This window comes from Camelus bactrianus, chromosome 36 (genome assembly GCF_048773025.1).
Source record: "Camelus bactrianus isolate YW-2024 breed Bactrian camel chromosome 36, ASM4877302v1, whole genome shotgun sequence".
NCBI classification, from domain to species: Eukaryota; Metazoa; Chordata; class Mammalia; order Artiodactyla; family Camelidae; genus Camelus; species Camelus bactrianus.
The window spans coordinates 11,829,954-11,850,149 of record NC_133574.1 but is presented as its reverse complement, the minus strand read 5'-3'; the positions used below and the strand labels follow the sequence as shown (position 1 = coordinate 11,850,149).

The following is a 20,196-nucleotide window of genomic DNA, read 5'->3' as shown; positions in this document are numbered from 1 at the left end:
TGTCTTAGAGGTGCGAGTTCATAGAGGCACCAGGACAGAACATTCCTATATGTCTGGGGATGTAAGCAAGTCTGAGTCCCACCTATGAGGCTGCAGAACTGCCAGGTACATATTCAGGTTTCAACCCTGCCTCTGCCTGGGTGGGTATGATGACTGTGGCTGAGCCTCATCTCTCTTCTTCTGAGAAATCACCAGTTATGTTGCCGTGGGTCAGCAGAGACAAAGGCAAAACTCCCCTTCCCCCAGGCAAGCCAGCAATGTTGCTTTGCTTTATTTTTTCTTATTTTATCGGGGTCCCAGGCTGTTCTGATCTGTATACAATCCAAGCAGTTGTCCACAGCACACTGTAGTCCCCCAGGGTTACCACTGTACATTCAACCAGAGTCTGCCTGGATCCAGCAGCCTGTCCCTTCCCATCCCTGATTCACTTCTAGGTTTGGGGGTTGTTGACACACTTTGTGCCCATGTAACTTAATTCTGTCAGTCAAGGCGGTTCTGTACACTTCTGAGCCTCAGAGGTTCCCTGTCCATCCTGCTGACCTCTCCGTTGGGAAGGGGGAGACCCAGTCAACCAGCACTATCCCTCCTTTGCTGCTCCCTCTTCAAAGGACCAAACCCAAGCCATTTTGCATTTTCGTCCTTCTTTTTTCCGTTTCTCCTACCAGATTGGTGGCACATTTTGTCTTTTGAAGATGGCAATGTTTTATCAAAGTTCAGCAGATGTTCTGAGTGGGTGGGTGTGTCTGTGAATGTCAGTCTTGGTGTATTTATTGGAGAGGATAAGATACAAGTATCCTTCTACTCCACTAACTTGGCCTTTCTCCAAGAATATGCACTCAATAATTTTGTCATAAGGTTGTTTTTAATTATGGGTGGTTGCCAAGTCTTCCTTCCATGCCTTTTGCCTGTTATCCCCTTTGTTGGTGGTGTGGCTAGTGTTCTGGTGGCCTGAGTCTGCCCTGGATATTGAGCAGGAGCTCCTTTTTTCCTGTGGTTGTCACACTCCTGCCCATATCCTGCTGTGAAAACTCCACTTGCTGGTTCCAGAGGCCCTCCAGTCGTGCTCCTGGTCTGTGTCCCAGCATCAGTAAGTGTGTGGTCTGCACCCCCACCAGATGCCTGGTCCCAGTACCACACTTGTGCAAGGTAGTTGGCAGGTAGCTCCCCTGCCGCATTAGGTCCATGCTTCATAGCTGGACTCAGAGAAAACAGCTGCACTAGCCCTCACCCCTGCTCTGTTCCAGAACACTGCTTCTTGTCCATTTGTCTTAGAAGAGCCAATTCAGAGAGGCATCGGTGTGTAATGGTCCCCTCTGCTTGGGACTGTAAACAAATCTCAGTGCCACCTATGAGGTTGTGGAGCCCCTAGGTAGGGATTCGGGTTTTGACCCCTCCTTCACCTGGGAACCATGAACCAGAAAATATGGTGGCTATGGCTGAGCCTTGACTCTCTTCTCCCAAGAAGTCTCCAATAATGGCACTGTGGGTCTGTGGACACAAAGGCTACGGATCCCCTTCCCCCCAGGGCAGACCAGCAGTGTTGCTTTGCCTTTTTTTTTTTTTTTTGGATTTTATGGGGGACCCAGGCTGTTCTAATCTGTATACTCTCCCAGCCATGGCACACAGAACATTGCAGTCCCCCAAGGTTTCCTCTGTACAGTCAGCCCGAGTCCTCTGCTCGACTCAGACAGCCTGTCCCATCCCACCTCTGCTGGTTCACGTCTAGGGCTGGGGATCGTTGGGGCTCTTTGTGCCCAATTAACTTAGTTCTGTCAGTCAAAGGCTATTCTGTACAGATCCGAGCAGCAGATGTTCCCTCTCCATCTTGCTGAACTCGCCATTGGAGTTGGGTAGACCCAGTGTATTAATGCTATTACTCCTTTGCAGCTCTCTCCTCATTGGAATGGTCCTGAACTATTTTCCTTTTTCTTCTTTTCTCCTTTTCTCCTACCAGATTTGTGAAAATTTTATCTTTTGAAGAAGGCAATATTCTGTCAAAGTTCAGCAGGTGTTCTGGGTGGTGGGTGTGTCTGTGGATGTCACTTTTGGTGAATTTGTGGGAGAGGGGTGAGCTCTGAGCATCTTTTTTACTCCACCATCTTTCCCCCTTCTTCACTTTTTCTTTTGATTGGAACACTTAGTCCATTGACATTTATAGTAGTTATTTTATAGATGTGGTTTTATTGCCATTTTGAAATTTGTTTTCCAGTTGATTTGGTATTTCTTATTTGTTTCTTTCTTTTATTTTTTTTTTTATTTTTGTCATTTGATAAATATCTTTTCTATAAGTTTGGTTTCTTTTTGGGTTTTATGACTCTTTATATACTTCTGATTTGTGGTTATCTTGTCTTTCAAGTATGGTAACACCTTACTTCATCTGTTTGGTTTTAGTTGATAGTCATGTTGGCCCAAGTGCATTCTAAAAAGAAAGAAGACAAAAAGAAAGAAGAAAAAAAAAAGAAAGGGAACAAAATCTATATTCTCTTGCTCTCCTCTTTCACCTTTTATGATTTTGCTATTCTCTCTTTCTCTCTTTCTTTCTTGCTTTCTTTATTGACTTGCTGACTTATTTATATCTTCATGTATTCCCTTGCAATTCACTGTATTTATTGCATTTCCAATTATGGTTTCCTAATTTCTATAGTTTCCTGTTTATGTTTTATTTAGATTAGAACTTTCAATTTTTTTTTTTTTAGCATAGATTTAGTACTGCTGAATTCTTTTAGTTTTGCTTGTCTGTGAAATTCTTTCTCTCTCTTTCTGTTCTAAAGGAGAGTCTTTCTAAATAGAATATCCTAGTTTGTAGCCTTTTCTCATTCAGGACTTTGAATATAACTTGCCACTCCCTTCTGGCCAGAAGTTTTTATGTAGAGAAATCTGCTGAATGCTTATGGGGCTCCCTTGTAACTAACATTTTGTTTTTCTCTCACTGCCTTTAGAATATTTTCTTTATCTTTAATTTTAACCATTTTAATTATAATATGTCTTGGTGTAGGTCTGTTTGGTTTCTTCTTGTTTGAGACCCTCTGTGCCTCCTGTACTTGGATAATTCTTTCCTTCTTAAGGTTTGGAAAGTTTTCAGTCATGATTTCTTTAACTATCTTTTCAATCCCCTTTTCTCTTTCTTCTCCTTCTGGGACCCACTATTATGCATATGCTGGCACACTGTATATTATCTTGCTTTAATTGGTTTTTATTGGCTTTTCTGTCTGCTGTATTGGGTTATTTCTTTTATCTTGTATCCTAAGTCATTTATTCATTCCTCTGCGTTATCTAGTCTGCTTTTGATTGCCTGTAGTTGAATTTTCTATTTTTAACTAGCTCTTCTTTATAGTTTAAATTTTCTTTTCAAAGTTTTCTGTCTCTATTGATAGTCTCTTTTAGTTCTTTCAGTGTGTTGTTCATTCCCTTTTTGAAGTCTAGTAGATTATCAGTCTATTTTACTGATTGTTCTTTCAGGGGATTTCTCTTGTTCTTTTAATTGAAAGTGGTTCCTCAGCTTCTTTATTTACTTATATTTCTCTGGCTCTATGTATTTCTTCTAGACCCGTTTCTGAGCTGTGGTGCGTAGTAGGCAGTGTGGGAGCACTTCAGTTGTGAAGAAAAATAGGCAGATGTCCACTGGGGAGTTCCCTCTGTGGTGTTGTCTGTCACCTGTTATGCAGACTTACAAAGTACTATTTGTTGATGTTGACTTTATCCCTGCCTTAGCTATGGGAATGTCAGCCACCTACTCTGGTGCCCCTCAGGTTCTGAGCCCCAGGAAACATCAGTGCAGATCCAGCAGTGTCAGTCCCTTGGACCTGCCTTAGCAAGTGTGTATTCACACACATGAATTTGTGGTCCACTACAGGTTCAGCTCAAACCCCAATTCCGCATCCACATATGGAACCATACACCACCGTGTTGTAAATACCCTCACTGGCCACCCTTCTTGAGTCAGAACTCCACTCACTGCCTGTAAGTCCCAGAGGTGTGGATCCACAAAGTGACCAGAGAGAGCAAATCCACCCTCTCTGCCTGGGGCTGTAAACAAATCTCAGTCCCGCCTGTGAAGTTGCAATGGCACAGGATATGGATTCAACATTCAGCTCTGCCTTTGTGCAGCACTGTTGGCTATGACCAAGCCCCATTTCTCTTCTCATGAGAACACACCAACAATGGAGCCAAGTGGAGAAAGTGACTTTGGCACAGCCATGCGTCATTCCTCCCCCATTATACCAAAATTGGTGCTTTTTTATGAGGGTTTCAGTCTGTTCTGTTCCACATACACACACACAGCCAGAGCTCACACTGCCCTCTAGTTTCCTGATGCTGCCTCTCTGCAGTGTGACCCAGCCCTCTGCCTGGGCTCTTCACTGACTCCAGTAGCCAGTCCTGGCTCATCCCTGCTAGCTCATGTCTAGTGCTGGTCATCACAGGGACCCTCTGTGTCAGTTCCCCAGTTCTGCCTGCCATGCAGTTGCCACTGTCTCCTCCAAACCTTGGAAGCTCTGCTTCTTTCCTAGTTGATCTCCCAGCTAGAGAGGTTGTGTCCCAGTGTGAGGGTGCCTTTCTTCCTATGCTACTCTTTCCCTGCAGGATCAGTCCTGCACTGAATTTTTCTTTTTTCTTTTTATTCCTTACCATATTTTGTGAGAATCTTCCTGTATTTCAAAATGAGAGACAGTCTGCCAGAGTTCAGGAGGCTTCTGTGCAATTCAATGTTTTTGTAGATGTAATTCTTTGTGTATTTGTGGGAGAGGTCAAGCTGTGAGTCTGTCTACTCTGTCATTTTGGCTCCTTCAAATTTTAAAATAGGGCTAAGTCTTTCTTAATTACTCTCAACAAGCTGTTGTAGTTTCCAGCGTACATGTCTTGTAATTTTTCCTTGCCTCTATTGGATGCTGATTCAGAACATACACAACCTTCTGGAAAAACATGTCCCACCCTGCCATTTGCTGCCAACTAGCTGGCCTGTGTCTGAGTCACCAAAAGGTTTTGTTCTTTATCTGATTCTTAATTCTTTAGAATTTATCATTTTACTCTCATAAATGATGATTGTACTTGTAACAAATACTTTAAAATAAAAATAATAAACTTTATGCTGTGGATGCAATATGAATGAATCTCAAGTAACATATGCTTTAAATACCTTAGAATTAGTAAAGCAATATAGATACATTATGAACACTTGAAATGTTGCCTAAAGGAAAAGTGCAGAGATTTGCAAATCCCACCCCCAGAAGTGACCATCATGAATGGCTTGATGAACATCTCTCAGTCTCTATCTCTCTTATTCTCTCTGCCTCTGTCTCTCACACACCACAAGATTCATTTACATCTATGAGGATTTGACACATATGTGGTCATAGATGGCATCTGGGATGTAGATGATGGATTAACAAGCATCCAAACTGAGGGCTTCCTTGACATCAGGTAAAGACCTAGCAGTCATTTTTCCAGCTGCACAACAATCATTCCTCCATGTGAACCAGAACTGATGAATCCCACCCCCTCTCCATGAACATTAGTGTTGCTTCCAATCTCCTACTAGTTAAACCAGAACTGTGATGAACATCCTTGAAAAGACATCTTTGAAAAATTGTGCAAGAATTTTAGTATGATCAACACTAAGCATCAGCACTACTCGGAAAGGGGTGAACTTGTGGAAATGTAATTCATCCTGCATACTGTTCTCCCAGAGAGGAGTGCCTGCACAATCTTCCCTCCAGGGGATCTACTGTGGCCTCTGCCTCCTCATGTTGTCACTAGAGCTGGTTGTCACCAGGCTAAAGTCCTGCCAGTGTGATGGTGACCAATGCTGTCTCCAAAGTGTGTACATCTGTGTGCATCCTCACTTGAGAGGTCAAGCACCTCTAATATACACTGGCCACCTGCATTGCCTCTTGTTGGAATTGCATGTGTTTGTACTGTTTCTGTTTAGAACACAGTGTTTCAAGAAGTTTTTGGACCACAGGGATGTGAAACCTTTCTCTGACTTTAGGTTATGAAAAATGATTTTTCCAGGTTGTGGTTTGTCTTTCATGGCTTTTGAATATTATTATTTTTTATTTTGTAGGTTATGTTTTGCCACAGGAAGAGCTAAGCATCTCCCTTCTGGCTCTGGTTTCACACATAGAATAGCAGTGCCTATCTCGAGATTATGCACATAGTTACTAAATTTTTCATTTTGTACATCTCATGTTTAATCCACCTGGGTTTCCCTTTCAAATAACCAAAATGCTACTTCAAGTAAAACAAAAAAATACACCAGTCCCTTGTTAAAATATGAGAGCAGACACAAACAGCCATCTTTTGTATGATTTCATTGATAGGGAACATCCAGGGTAGGGAAAGACACACAGAAAGAAATAGGATTAGGGCTTGTCAGGGGCTGGGGGAGGGAGAAAAGAGAATATGTGCTTTGGATACAGGGTTTTATTATGAGGAAAGAAACAGTCTGAAACTAGACAGTGATGATGGTTACACAGCATTGTGAATGCACTTAATGCTCCTGAATTGCACAATTTAAAATGGAAAAACATCTAAATTTTATTATTGTAAACTTAAAACATAAAAAAAGATGATACTCTAAATGACATGAAAGAAAACAAGGAAATTACAGAAAAAACAAACAAAAATGATGCCAGGAGAAGGGAAGTAAAGTTTGGGTCTGGGAGTGGGTTGATTCTGAGAATTAGATGACAGTGTTGGTGTTTGCAGAGGCATCTCAGCCCGTAGGGGTGGTGATGCCTGAATTGGCTCTGGGTCTCATAGAAGTGTGTGTGTAGGTGCAGGAGGAGCTACAAGATCAGGCTCAGGGTCTCCCTGCAGGACTGGTAAAATAACCTGTCTCTAGGTCTCTTGTAGGGCTAGTCTTACAGTCTCCCTGCAGAGCTGGTGGGATGTGACACGGTTCTGTGTTTTTTGCAGGTGCAGGTTCGGGTTCCCCTGCAGGGTTGGTAGAATGGGACCCAGTCCTGTGTCTCATGCAGGATCCAGCTCAGGATCTCATGCAAGACCAGGCTCAGGGTCTCCTTGTAAGGCTTGTGGAATGAGACCCCATCCTTTTTCTCCTGCAGCAGCAGATTCATGGTGTCCCTGCAAGGTTTTGAATTTCACCCTACTGTGTATCACCTGCAGGAGCAGGCTCAGACTGTCCCTGCTGGGTTGATGGCATATGACCCATCTCTGATTCTCTGGCAGAAGCAGGCTCAGGGTCCCTCTACAGGGCTAGTCAATTTTGTTCCAGTCCTAGGTCCCTTGCAGGTGCAGGATTGGGGTCTTCTTTCAGGGCTGGTGAAATGTGACTCAGCTGTTGGTCTCCTGCAGAAACAGGCAGAGTTTCTCCCTGCAAGCCTTGTGGAATGAGACCCAGTGCTGGGTCTCCTACAGGAGCATGCTCGGGGTCTCTATGCAGGGCTAGTGGAATTGGACCTGGCTAATGGTCTCCCTGCAGTCCTGTTGGAATTGGTCCAATTCTTGGGTGTCTTGAAGGTGCAGGCTCTAAGTCTCCCTGCATTGCTGGTGAAATGTGAGCCAGTTGTGGTTCTTCTGAAGGAACAGTCTCAGGGTTTCCCTGCAAGGCTGGTGGATGGGACATAGTCCTGGGTATCCTGGAGGAGCAGGCTCTGTGTCATTTTAGAGCTGTTGCAATATGACCAATCTCAGGTTCTCCTGCAGGAGTAGGCTCGGGGCCTTCCTGCAGGGCTACTGGAATTGGACACGGCTCATGGTCTCCCTGCAGTGCCATTGGAATTGGTCCAATTCTTGGGTCTTTTGAAGGTGTAGGTTCTAAGTCTCCCTGCATTGCTCATGGAATGTGACCTGGCTCTGGGTCTTCTGCAGGAGCAGGCTGATAAATTACCTGTAGGGCTGGTGGAATGTGACATGGCTCTTAGTCTCCTGCCAGAGCTGATTCAGGGTCTTTCCACAGGGCTGGTAGAATTGGCCCCAGGCCTGGGTCTCCTGCATGTGCAGGCTCAGGTATCTCTGCAGGGCTTGTGGAATGTGACTGGGTTTCTGTTTCCTTCAGGGGCAGGCTCATACTCTCCTTGCTGTGTTGCTGGAATGGCACATGGCTCTGAGTTTCCTGTAACAGCAGTCTTATGTTCTTCCTACAGGGCTAGTGGAATATGACTCAGACCTTGGTCACTTGCAGGAGCAGGCTAGATTTCTCCCTGCTGGGATGGTGGAATCAGACCCTGTCCTGGGTCTTCTGCAGAAGCAGGCTCCAGGTCTTCCTGCAGGGCTGTTGGAACATGACCCAATCACTGGTTCTGCTTCAGGAGTAGGCACAGGGTCTCCTTGCAAGGATAGTGTAATTGGACCCAGCTCAGGGGTCACTACAGGGCTGATGGAATGTGACCTGGCTCTGTGGTTCCTGCAAGTGTAGGTTCTGTGTCTCCCTTCAGGGTTGGTTTAATGGGACCCATTCCTGGGTCTCCTGTAGAAGTAGGTTCAGAGTCTCCCTGCAGGGCTGGTGGAATGGGACCCATCTCTGGGTCACCTGCCAGAACAGATTTGGACACTACCTTCAGGCTGGAGGAATTGGGCCTGTTCTTGCATTTCCTGCAGGAACAGGCCTTGGGTCTTCCTGGAAGAATACTGTAATATGACCCATCTCTGGTTCTCTTGCAGGAGAGGCTCATGGTCTCCCTAGGTTAGCAGAATTTGTCCCATTCCTTGGTCCAAGGCTCAGGGTATCCCTGCAAGGTTGGTGGAATGGGACCTAGTCCTGTGTCTCCTGCAGCAGCAGGTTCTGTTCTCTTTGCAGGGCTGGTGGAATGTGACTCAACTCTGTAGTATTTTTTGCAGATGCAGGCTTAGGGACCCCACCAGAACTGATGGCTCTTAGTCTCCTATGGGAGCAGGTGAGGGATTCCCTGCTGAGCTGGTGGAATTCGTCCCAGTCCTTGGTCTCTTGCAATTGCAGACTCAGTGTCTCCCTGCAGGGTTTGTGGAATATGACTTGGCTGTGGGTATCCTGCAGGAGCAAGCTCAGTGTTTCCGTGCAGGGTTGGTGGAATGAGATCTAGTTCTGGCTCTCCTACAAGAGGAAGCTGGGATTCTCCCTGGAAAGGCTGATGGAATTGGACTGGGATGTCTGTCTCCTGCAGGAGCAAGCCTAGGGATTACCTGCAGAGCTGGTAGAATGTCACACAACTCTTGTTCTTCTGCGGGAGCTGGCTCATGTTCTCTGTGAAGGGCTTGGTCTCCCCCAGGAGCAGGTTTGTAGTCTCACTACAGGGCTGGTGTTATGTGACCCACTCTGTTTTCTGCAGATGCAGTCTCAGTGTTTGACTGCAGGTTTGGTGGAATGGGACGAATTCTTGGTTTCCTGGAGTAGCAGGCTTACAGTCTCCCTTCTGGGATATTGGAATGTGACCCAGTCATGTGTTTTCTGCTGAAGTGGCCTCAGGATATCCCTGCAGGGCTGTTGGAATTGTACCTCGCTCTGTATCACCTGCAGGATCAGGTTTGTGCTCTCCCAGCAAGGCTGGTGGATTTGGACCTATTCCTGGGTCTCCTGCAGGAGCAGGTATTCAGTCTTCCTGCAGGGCTTCTGGAATATGACATATCTCTAATTTTCCTGCAGGATCAGGCTTGTGGGTCACCCAGCAAGGCTAGTGGAATTGGACCCACTTCAAGGTCTTAGTGCAGGGTTGATGGAATGGGACCCAGTCCTGGGTCTCCTGCAGGAAATGTCTCAGTGTCTCCCTGCAGAACTGGTGAAATTAGACCCAATCCTGAGTCTCCTGCAGGAGGAGGCCCTGCATCTTCCTGGAGGGATGGTGGAATATGACAGAGATCTGGTTCTCCTGCAGGAATAGGCTCAAGGTCTCCCTACAAGGCTAGTGGAATTGGACACATTCCTGGATCCATTGCAAGTGAAGGCTTGGGGGTCTTCCTACACAGCTGGTGGAATGTGATTTGGCTCTGAGTCTCCTGCAGGAGTAGGCTCAGAATCTCCTTGAAAGATTGGTGAAATGGGACACAGTGCTGTGTCTCCTGCAGTAGCAGGCTCAGGTTCTCCCTACAGTGTTGGTAAAATTGGACCTGGCTCCAATTCAACTGCAGTAGCAGACTGAAGGTATACCTGCATGGCTGGTTTAGTGTGAAGGAACAGCAAGTCTTAATACATTGGCCCAATCCTGGTAAAACTATAAACAGGGCTTGGTGCATGGTCTCTTGTATTGTCTGAAAAAGCCCCTTGAGATGTGTTGATTATGATGACCTCTTCCAAGAACTTGAACACTTATAGAATCTCTGCCAACTCATCTTGTTTAGACTGAAGGAATCTGCCTTTCATCAGTTCTTGGAATAGGGATCAACACAAAATGAAAGAGGGAAGAAATAATTACCAATCTATCTATTAAGAAATCAGCTGAAGACATTAGAAAGTTCTCTTGCAAAGCACTTGTTTCTATTTTGGTGCATTTAGAATCATTTCTTTATTATCAACTTTGGCCATTTAAGTTAGAATATATATTGTTGTAGGCCTACTGGGTTTCATTATGCTTGGACCCTCTGTGCTTCCTGTGTTAAGATAGCTGGTTCTATCTTTGGTTTAAGAAAATTTCAGTCTGATTTCTTCAAATATCTTTTCAAACCATTTGTCTTTCTTCTTTTCCATGTGGGATCCCTATGAGTCACAGACTGGTATGTTTTCTCTTATCCCAGGTTTCAGTTGCATTGCTTGCATTGGTTTTCAATTGCTTTTCTATGTCGTGTTCTGACTGACTGATTGTGGTTATCCTGCTTTCGAAGTCACTTATTTGTTCCTCTGCATTATCTAGTCCGATTTGGACTGTCTTTAGCTTAGCTAATCTCTCCATTGAGTTTTCTGATTATATTTGGCTCATCTAAAGTGTTTCTCTTTCCATTTATACTAGCCTGCATTTGTATTCATAGACTCAAGATTTCCTTCAGTGTTTTTATGTCCTCCCTTTTCAAGTCATGTTCTAGTAAATTTTGGTGGTCTAATACATTGGATGTTCTTTCAGGAGACTCCTGTCTTTTGAAAATTTGGAATGGTTCTTTTAATTTTATTATATCTCTCTATCGCTATGGGTTAAGGATTATCAGTTATCTATTATAGACTTGAACAGCTTTTGTAAGTGAAATCATTTCTGTGCACATTTAGTATTAATGCTGTGAGGATTGTTTTTGGTATGTAATGATGCCATGCATTCCTTCTGTGTCTGTTGCCTGTTATATCTATGATTGCTAGTGTGGTTTTTGTTGTGGTGAATACAACCTATTCTAGTAAAGTTAGCAGAGTGTCATTTTGCTTAAATGCTTATCATAGCTCTGACAGTGCTGGGACTAGTAATTTTTGCTGGAATACAGGCTTCCAAATGGTTTCTGGGCTGCCGGCTGGTTATGTGGATAGGGAATGGTTCCAATACACTCTCATGAAAGTGCATTCGTCCTTACTATTGCCACGGAAAAGTCAAAATTTTATAATGGGTTCCCTCAGGTTCTCTGCAAACAAAAACAAAAGTGGAAACAAATCTAATGATGTCACACATTAGAACCTGTTGAAGCGTGCAGTGCCACAGTTGGGTCCTTAGTGTAGTACTGGGTCAGCACCACAACTATTGTTGCATTAGCATGTGGTATTCAGGGCTGATGGAAAGGCTTCAAATTCACCTATTGTTCAGCAGATCTCTTCACCAAGAACTCTTGCAATAAGGCATTGGAACTCAAAGGCAAGCATGAGGCATTTCAAAAACCTCTGCTTTGGACAATAAGAAATTTCAATCCTGCCTATGAAAGTTGCAGATCCTTGGGCTATAGAATCTGATTTCAACAATAAATTGCCCTGGATTCTAGAAACTAGATGAAGATGGCTCTGAATGAGACCCATTTCTCCTTTATGGAGAAAATGAGCAATTATACCGTGGATGTGGAAAGACTGTGACTAAGGCCCTGGGTTACTAAGCTAATCCACAACACATATGCCAGCAAATTTAATATTAAGAGAGGACCCAGGCAGATCTGTTCTCTAGATAGTACCAACCACAGCCCAAAACAATCTCCAAACCCCTGGGAATAAATTTGTGACATCAGCCACAGCCCTAACACACAGATTCCACAGGCACTCCTAGCTCAAAATTAACAGGTGGAGTATTGGTCTGGGAATGAATTGCAGAGAAATTTTGTGATTATTGCTTTCAGATATGTCAACCAAACGTCCACTATGCACTCTTTTAACCCTCAGCACATTGTCTTCCATCTCAAATGACCTGTCCACTTTAGAGTGTGCATGCCAGTAAAACACAGTTTCCCCTTTACTGCTCCCTCACCAAAGGTCAGGTCCTGCACTGATTTCCATTCTCTAATTTGCCTTCTACTCTTTCCAGGTTATGTGAGAATTCTTTCTGACTTTTGAAGTAAGAGATGTTTGGGCATTATTCTGCAGGGTTCCTGGGCCAAGGGCTGGGAGAGTGTACGTTTATCTTGCTGTATACATGGGAGAGAGTGAGCAAAGTTTGCACTGGTACTCTGCCAGTTTGGCATGGATAAATTAACACAATTTAGTCATAACTCACAGACACTTGATTCTTGTTTAGCTAATTTTCTGTATATCAATTGTGGGAGGATGTGTCCGAAAACTCCAGGTCTGACAATGTGTTCATACCTCATTGCAGACTTTCAAATAATAAACAGAATTAAATTACATACATGGGAAATGTATCAAAATAAATACAGTTTTAGAAACATACTAAATCTAACTATAAGACAGAGTTGCCAAATTTAGGTACCAGCTTGAAATATCCAAATAAAAAAAATGCACAGAAAATATAAATTAGCAGCCAAAAGTCAAGAAGGAGGCAGGTCAACAGTTTTCTCTTGGTGCCTCCAGCAGTAACAGAAACAATGAAATTATTCTTAGAACCATTAACAACCACAACCCTAGGTTTCCATTGTGTATGTGGTGCCCTTTCCTAATAATGCCACATACTGGTCAATGTTGGCGATTCAAGGGGAAAAATTATTATTTAGGAAACCACAAAGAAACCCAAACAATGTATTTTTACATAGGCATGGTTTCAATAGCACTTAGAGATATTATAGATATGAGAACACTGCCGCAGCTTTGCTAGGCTATTGAGAATCATATGCTCTTCTATCAAAGATGAGAATGTTTAATTGACTAATTATGTTGAGAAAAGCAATTTAACCCAAAAAATACAGCAATCACATTATATCCTGCTCCTGGGACTTGACAAAAGGGAAAAGACGGTCCACAAAAGAAGTGTCACTACATATCTATCCCAACAATTACACTTCATTTCAATAACTGAATTATAATAGTTACAAATACTGTTTTGAAAAAATGAGGATAAATAAATATCCAAATTCAGGCAAAAAATTCACTCACTTACAAAACTCCCTTCACACCAAAGTAGACATAAGCCCAGCATTTGCTGAATCTAGGGGAAGATCATCATTTCAAAGTGTGAGCGAAGAATTCAATACCAATCTATTTTAGTCGAGAGTAGTTGACAATGGAGGAGTTCACTGTTGTGCACAGAATGTGAAGGAGGAGGAACTCTGATACAAGGAGGGGCTTGCTCAGCTCCTACTGGCTTCATTGCAACTCAAGTGCTGATTCTTTGAAATGGATACATGAGGGGAGGGGAGGGAAGAGCAAGTGCTTGGTACCAAGGGCCAACCCTGGGAAAAGGCTTACCTGTGCTTCGTGCTTGGTCGTCTGAGTGGTTTATAAATGCCCCTTGGGACATGTGGATTCTCACGACCTCTTCCAAGAACATGAGCGCTTTTATCATCTCTGCCATCTCTTCTCTTTTAGACGTCAGTAATCTTGGACCCGTTCTTGGAGCAGAGAATTGAGTACCTTCCTAAAGTGCACGTTGACACTCCATATGTTTCTGCCAGTATCAGCGAGGTTCAATATGTCTCATGAATGTCTTTTGAGCCTGGTATTCTCAACAGAAGTCTCCATGCCAGTATTCTCCATTGTAGCAGAACAACTCTCATCAATGTGTTCGCATCTCACCTCAATTCGTGCAGCCAGCTTTTCTGCCAACTTCCTTCATGTCTCCTATAAAGTCAAATTCTAAAGGACAGGGCAAGTCTGAAAGTACCTCGAAGCCTCACCTGTAAGCTGATGACAGGCAGATCTTCCACTATCTGCCCTTTCAGATTCTGGAAACTGACCCGTGAACTCAGGCCATTGCGCAGCACGAGTATCTCGAACTTAAACAGATTCCAGAAAAAGAGACTTAAGCCAAGCTCCATAGAGGGCGGTACTGCCTCCATGACACTGATCCACCCACAGAATTCTGCCCAGTTACCTTGGATCCACCAGCCACAACAATCCTGGCGGAACACACCAAGATTCCACCTGGAATCCAACTGGTAACTGCCATCCCCAAAGGTTGCTGCATCTTGTCAGTGTTGGGGGAGGGGCTGCATCAGACGAGAGGTTCCAAAGGTAAATGTGATTCTCTCCATTAGCGTCCCATGATCAGTTTTTTCTTCCCTCTATTCTTTTGTACAGATCTGTATACACAGTACAAACGGAGGGAATTCTGTCCATGTTAAGTTTATGGTTTCACACGTATTTAAACTTTCTAACAGTTAACATTACACAAAGACCCACTATAAGAATCTTTTGTTTGTGTAATATCCATTCACCCACAATGCATATCCGTCTGTTGCTTTTCTGCTGAAATACACACTCTCTCAGAACATGGATCCATTTGTTTCACGGGGGCTGAAATTCCTAGAAGTGAAACCAATCCCAATGTGCACTTTCCTGTCTGTCTCTTTTGCTCTTAGTACAGTTTTGCAGAGCTACTTGTCTTTGTTATAGGTGTATGCCATTTATTCTCTACGTAGGGTTGAATATGCCATTCATTGATCCTGTTGGAAGACTTGTAATCCTATATCACGGACTATGACTCCATCTTATTCAAAATCGGCATTTGGGTTAGGTCACGATATGCTCTTTTGAATCAATATTTATGAATATTAATGCACACGTCTGTGCTCTGAATACATGTGTGTTGATTACATGCAAGCCTCGATACTGGATCAATGCAGGCTGAATGATCCTTGACATCACTTTGAGTAATTTATTTTGAATTATCATGTTTCCTTTGGATAGATGTCAGCCAACCGTACACTTTTTGTGTTTATTTGTTTGACTGTTTGCTTGTTCTTTGTTTTGCAAACACATTACGCCATGAATCTCTCCGTTTGCTTCAGAGAGTTATGTAAGCTGATTTACTTAGTATAGTGCAGAAAATCACCTATGATTTCCTGCTCCCCACTTCCATCTTCAGGATTTTGATTTCCTCATTGCCTTCTTGTTTATTCTTTGCAACACTTTGCTCTTCTTGCATTTCCAATAATGGTTTTCTTATTTACATTTCTACTTGCTACTTTTCGATTCAGGGTGGAATTCTCAATCTTCCTTTAAGGCTAAGTTCCTAACTGCTGAATTCTTCTAAGTTTTGCCGGTCTGTGAAATTATCTAGCTCTGCCTTTAATAGGAATGGCAGTCTTGTAGCATAGGCTACCATAGATTGCAGCTTTTTCTTATTCAGGATTTGGTCTATGTCCTGTCACTCCTTCTATCCTGCAATATTCCTTTCGAAATATAAGCTGAAACCCCTCTGGAGGTAGTGTTGGGACTAAGTTGTTTTCCTCTAGATGCATTTAAAATCACTCGGTAGATCATGAACTTTGTTGATTTGAATAATACTGCTGAATGTAGGTGTATTGGGTTTCCAACTCCTTTGGTATGTGTACTTTCTGATTTCGTATACCTCATTCTTTCTTGTCTTTCAGCAAGTTACAGTCTGATTTTTCTACAAATATCTTTTCAGAATTTTTTTGTTAATCTTGCTTTTCCATCTGGGACTCTTACGAATCTTACTCTTTCATGCTTTGTCTTACCCCAGGCTTCAACAGCAAATTTTGCATTGGGTTGCACTTCTTTTTCTATGTCTTCTTCTGATCGAGGGATTTCTGTTCCCCTGTCTTCACAGTCTTTCACGAGTCCGTCTGCATTATCAAGTCTGCTTTGGACTGACTTTAGCACTGATATTATATCATCCTTGACTTTTCTGGTATTATTTGGCTCGTTTTTAGAGTTTCTCTTCCCCTTTCCTGGATAACTGCCTTTTGTGATTCTGAGACACTGTTGTAATTCATGTTTTCCTCACCTCCGTTTTCTATACATGCTCTGGTAGCGTTTTGCAGTCTAGATGTTTGAAAGCTTATTTTTTGGGCCTTCAAACTCTTTGGAACTGAAAATGGTACTTCCTGTTTCTTTTATTCTACTTCTTTATCTCTACTGGTCAAGTAATATCAGATATCTAATATAGATTTATAGGGCTTTGTTAAGTGAAAATTTTAGACCATTGGGTGTACAAAGTTCCATGATATTTCTGTGAGGACAATTTTCCCTAGGCATTGATGCCATGTCCTGTTCCTGTGTGTGTTGTCTGGTATATCTCTAATTGCTGGTGTTGCCTTTGTTGTGATGAACACACCATATAATTTCAATTAGTAAAACTTCGTTTTATTGCACTTACCTCACAATTCTGAAAGTGCAGAGTACACTTCCTGTTCTGGAAATGAAGCTTAAATGTTTTCAGCTCGGCATTCTGCTGTATGTCATATTGGAGTCTTTCCAAAACAGCAAATTGAGAGTGCGCTTGTGCTTTCTATTGCCATGGGAATGTCCCAACATTACCAGTTCTTCCCAGAGCTCCTCTGTCTACAGAAACACCAGTGGAAGCATATGTATGGATGTCATACATCAGGGCCTGCTGGAATGATCCCGCAGACCAATCTTTGTGTCCTCTGTGCAGTACCATGTCAGTGCCATCCAAAATGTAGCATCTGCATTTGGGAGATAATGCTGAAGGAAATGCTTCAACTTCTCACTTTGTGGACTTTGACCACTATTCCTTGATCACTCATCCTTGGGTCATGGGTGCACGAATGCAAACACAGAGCTGTACTGAATTCTCTTCCTCAAACCAATCCGTAATCCCTGTCCAGGTTATGACTGTAGCAGATCCTAAAGCTTTTAATACTGATTTCAAACCCAAGGGCCACTGAATCCCTCAGACCAGATGCACAACATCTCTGATTGAGCCCCACACGTGCTCTATTGGCAAAATGCCAAATTGATCCTGGGCCTGCAAGATGCAGTGGATGTGGCCATGGCACATATTGAAAACTCAACCTCACACGCCAATGTGGTTGCTTTATTAATGGGGTAACAGGTCGGTTTGCTGTCTTGATAGAACCCACCACAACCCACAATGCACTCCAGATCCCTGAGACTCAGCGTGTGCCATTATCTGTAACTCTATAACTCATTTTCTGCTGCCTCTGCTGGCTCAAATTTGGCAGATCGGATCTTTGTCTCAGAATCAATTGTGAGAATATTTTGTGCTGATTTCTATGAGTTACGTCATCCAAGCATCTGCTGTGCACTCTTCTAACACTCAGCGCATTACCTACAATCCCATCTGTGCTGTCCGCTTGAGAGTGTGCGTCCAAGTAAAACAGAGTTTAACCTTTGCTGCTCCATCAGCAGGGGTCAGATCCTGCACAGATTTCCATTCTCTACTTTGCCTTCTCCTGCTTCCAGGTTTTCTGAGGCCTCATCCTGTCTTTGGACGTAACAGACCACACTTTGGAAAGTGTCCTGTGTCAAGGGCTAGGTGAGTGGATGTTTACATTGCTGTGTACATGGGTGGGAGTAAGCGCAGGTTGCACTGGTTCTCTGCCAACTGGGCATCGATAAATCAACACTTTACAGATATAATTCACAGAATTGTGATGTTTGTTTAGCTCTGTTTAATATGCAGCCATGGTGGGAGGGTTTGTTCTTAGCCTCCAATTTTCACATTGTGTTGATAACTCAGTTGCAGTTTTTAAGAAGGTTAATAGAATTGATTTACATGTTTTGGGATTTATAAGAAAATGAAGGTAGATTTTGAGACATACTAAATCCACCTAGATGCCAGACCTATCAATTTTGTAACATTATGTCAACTATAAGAAAAATATAGACAGTTATAAAGTAAAATCGCTATCCAATATGTTGATGGGGATATGTCAACTCTTTACTGTTGAAAACAACACCAACCGGAACCATGAAGTATCTATTGGAACCACGAAATAACCGAGAACCTGGGTTTCCCTTGTGCATGTGGTTCCCTTTACTCCCAATGACACATACTGGCCAATGTTGGCATTTCAAGGGGTAACATTCCTCTTTAGGAAAATACAAGAAAAATCAAACAAAATTATACATTTAGGCTTGATTCCAAAGCACCTAGAGGCATTTTAGCTATGAGAACCCTGCTGCAACTATGCTAGGCAATTGAGAACCAGGTGTTCTTCTATCATTGATGAGAACGCTTAATCATCCGATCATATTGGGTAAATCAATTTCACACAACCAAGTGTGCACCCCCATGATATCTTGCACCCAGAGCTTGTCTAAAGGGAAAGACGCCCCACATAACCTGTGTCTTTAATGTCTTTCACGACTTTTACAGTTCAGTTCACTATCTGACTTATAATATTTGACTATACTGTCTTGAAATACTGATGCCTAATACATATTCAAGTTCAGTCAAAGATTCCCCTCACATACCACACTCCCTTCACCCGAAAAAGACTTAACCACAGCATTTGCTGAATCTACGGGAAGGTCATCATTTCTTTGTGTGAGCTGAGTATTAAATTCCTATCTATTTTAGTCGAGAGTATTTGACCTTTAAGTAATTCACCATTCTTCACAGAGTGTGAAGTTGGAGGAACTCTGATTCTAGGAGGGGCTTGCTCTTCTCCTACTGGCTTCATTGCAGCTCAGGATCTGATTCTTTAAAATGGATGACTGAGTGGAGGGGTGGGAAGTGCAAGTGCCTGATAGCTATGACCAAACCTGGGAAAAGGCTTACCTGGGCTTGGTGCATTTTGGTCTGAATGGTTTGGAAATGCCCCTTGGGACCTGTGGATTCTCATGACATCTTACAAGAACATGAGCGCTTTTATCATCTCCACCATCTCTTTTCTTATAGACATCAGGAATCTTGGACCCGTTCTTGAAGCAGGGATTTGAGTAACTTTCTCAAGAGCACGTTGACACTCCGTATATTTCTACCAGTATCACCGAGGTTCAGTAGGTCTCATGAAAGAATTTCGAGTCTGGAATTCTCTAGAGAAGCCTCCATGCCGGTATTCTCCATTGTAGCAGAACAACTCTCATCAATATGTTCGCATCTCAGCTCAATCCGTCCAGCCAGCTTTTCTGCCAGGTTCTCTTCGTGTCTCCCATAAAGTCGACTTCAACAGGACTTGGCAAGTCTGGAAGTAACTCAGCCTCACCAGTAAGCTGATGACAGGCACATATTCCACTGTCTGCCTTTTCAGATTCTGGAAACTGACCCGTGAACTCAGGTCTTTGGGCAGCAGCAGGAACTCAAAGTTGCACAGCTTCCCGAGCAAAACACCAAAGCCAAGCTCCACAGAGGGCGGCAGACCCTCCATCACACTGATCCACCCACAGAATTCTGCCCAGTTACCGTGGATCCACCAGCCACAACAAGCCTCGCGGTACACAGCAACATTCCATCTGGAATTGCATCTGGTAACTGCCATCCCCAATGGTTGCTGCATTTTTTCAGTGTTGGGGAGGGGCTGCATTAGACTAGAGGTTCCTAACGGAAATGTGATTCAATCCACTGGCGTCCAATCGTCCTTTTTTCTTCCCGCTGTCCTTTAGTCCAGACTGTATACACAGTACAAACGGAGGGAAGTGTGTCCATTTTTAGTTTATGTTTTCAAACGTCTTGATATTTTCTAACAGTTCACAGTACACGGAGACCCACTAAATTAAAGTCATGTTTGTGTAATATCCATTCACCCAGAATACATATCCGTCTGTTGCTTTCTGCTGAAACATCCACACTCTCAGAACATGGATCCATTTGTTTCATGGGGGCTGAAATTCCTCGAAGTGAAACCAATCCCAATGTGCCCTTTCAAGTCTGTCTCTTTTGCTCTTAGTACAGTTTTGCAGAGCTACTTGTCTTTGTTATAGGCTTATGCCATTTCTTCTCTACGTAGGGTAGAATATGACATTCGTTCATCCTGTTGGAAGACTTGTAAGTCTATATCACGTTCTATGAAACAATCATATTCAAA

At 43.1% G+C, this 20,196-nt stretch overlaps 1 long non-coding RNA gene across 1 annotated transcript; it reads left to right on the top strand.

Moving 5' to 3' along the window:
• Positions 1-13,810: 13,810 nt before the first annotated feature.
• LOC141576148 (uncharacterized) lies at positions 13,811-19,778 on the top strand. The gene is made up of 3 exons (XR_012504372.1): positions 13,811-14,449; positions 17,630-17,702; positions 19,071-19,778. It is a non-coding gene; the product is annotated as an uncharacterized LOC141576148 (long non-coding RNA).
• Positions 19,779-20,196: the final 418 nt, after the last annotated feature.